Source organism: Atractosteus spatula, unplaced genomic scaffold (genome assembly GCF_055471065.1).
Source record: "Atractosteus spatula isolate fAtrSpa1 unplaced genomic scaffold, fAtrSpa1.hap1 Scaffold_29, whole genome shotgun sequence".
Taxonomy (NCBI): Eukaryota; Metazoa; Chordata; class Actinopteri; order Semionotiformes; family Lepisosteidae; genus Atractosteus; species Atractosteus spatula.
In genome coordinates this window covers 35703-37391 of record NW_028296856.1, presented here as the reverse complement: position 1 = coordinate 37391, position 1689 = coordinate 35703, and the positions used below count along the sequence as shown (strand labels likewise).

Below are 1689 nucleotides of genomic sequence, written 5' to 3'. Positions count from 1 at the left end.
ATCCCCGGTGATATTGACTAAGGAGCTCAATTCTTACGTGCTGTAGTTCAACGTGCGCAAAACACTCATATCCCCTGCAAATATCGGCAAAGTCAGTGATATTCTCAACAATTTGTGCCATTGCAATTCGTGCAATTCGTGCCATACTTTTTCGCAATGTATTCTGACAAGCCAAGATCAGAGGGTCATATTTGAAAATTGGTGCATTAAAATGTCTTGTACTTCAGGATTTTGAAAGTCTATTACATTGTCTCTCACACCTCGGTGTCAGAATTGTGAGACGTTTTTATAATCAGGGGGGAGGGCCGTAGCAATAAGCAGAAAGCACAATCACCTTTTTCCCAGTGCAAGTCCATGTTATGGTGAGTTTTTAAAATTGGTTTGCGATTTTTTAAAATATATTCCATACAAAAATATAATTTGGACAGTCGCTATTTATTTGGATATTCCCTTTCACTGAGGATGTCTACAGTATTCCAGCCGAATTAGTACTGATCAAAGAGAGCCATCTACAGGCGAAAGGCGACATAACATCACAGCAGCAGCATTTAAGGCGGAACGAAAAACGCGAATAAGAAGCCATCTTCAGCCTTGTAGCAGACCCTGGGAGGCACGCTCAAAATATTCATCTTTCCCAGTACTTCAGAGTCATATTTAGAGCGCTTTACTGCAATTTTATGTGATTGATAGGAGATGTGAAGCCATCGAGCCTGTACTGCCATTTCTCATGCTTTCTCTCAGTGTCGGAGCTGCAATTGCGTGTAAAGGAGGCGACTTGAAAATGAAACGTGTAATCACCTTACAGAGGGTCTTCACGACGGAGTGCGTCAGCTAGTTCTCCATTATTGTCAATTTACTGGACTTCTGAAGAAACCTAGCTACAACGAAAATACAAACTGCACAGTTTAAGGCACATGAAGAGAAATCAGTGTGCTGATTGACTCAAAAAATGTCGCTACAAATAATCTGCCAGGCTTATTTACTTGTTCGACCACCTCCCTCCGTCCCCCTTTGCTGTTAGCACAATTCTTTCAGTTTCTTTTCTTGTATTTTCCTTGCTTTTTTAGTGTTCCCCATGTGGAGATGGATCCACAACCGAAACTGTTTTCACCCTGTGTTTCTGCAGCGTCAGTCTGTATAAGGATCACAACTTGCCCAGCTCCAGTGGCGCAATCGGTCAGCGCGCGGTACTTATACAGCAGTGCATAGCGGAGTTATGCCGGGGTTGTGAGTTCAAGCCTCACCTAGAGCAGTGTTTTCAGCTACTGAAAGCAACTGTCGAGTTTAGATACTCTTAGGTATTTGATGGAGATAAACTAACATCAAATGAACAAGTAAAGGTTTATTTTGAGTCACAATCAAAGAAGGCTCCACAGCTGAAACATTATGTTTCCTTCTCTTTTCAGCATGGAATAAACCTTGACTTTTCCTTTGAAGCCCATGCATGCTGACGCAGCTCCCTACTAAAATTACCATCAGCTGTGTACCTCCAACTGACCTGTACACAAATATATGAGAGAGGTCTACTGTGATGAGAGGAGCACTGAAGACTTGAAAAAGCTCTCGCATTAGATTCTGTGTTTTTGTTGTTCCCCAGATTTGTTTTTAATGTTCTTTTTCTTTTGAAGGTGTTGCGTTTGTTTTTTTTTCATAGTTGTTAGACTACTACAGGGATTTACCTAGGTTCCT

General features: G+C 41.5%; 1 non-coding gene across 1 annotated transcript; it reads left to right on the top strand.

Annotated features, from left to right (window-relative positions):
• The first annotated feature begins 1158 nt into the window (after positions 1-1158).
• Positions 1159-1252, top strand: trnai-uau (transfer RNA isoleucine (anticodon UAU)). The gene is made up of 2 exons: positions 1159-1196; positions 1217-1252. It is a non-coding gene; the product is annotated as a tRNA-Ile (tRNA).
• Positions 1253-1689: the final 437 nt, after the last annotated feature.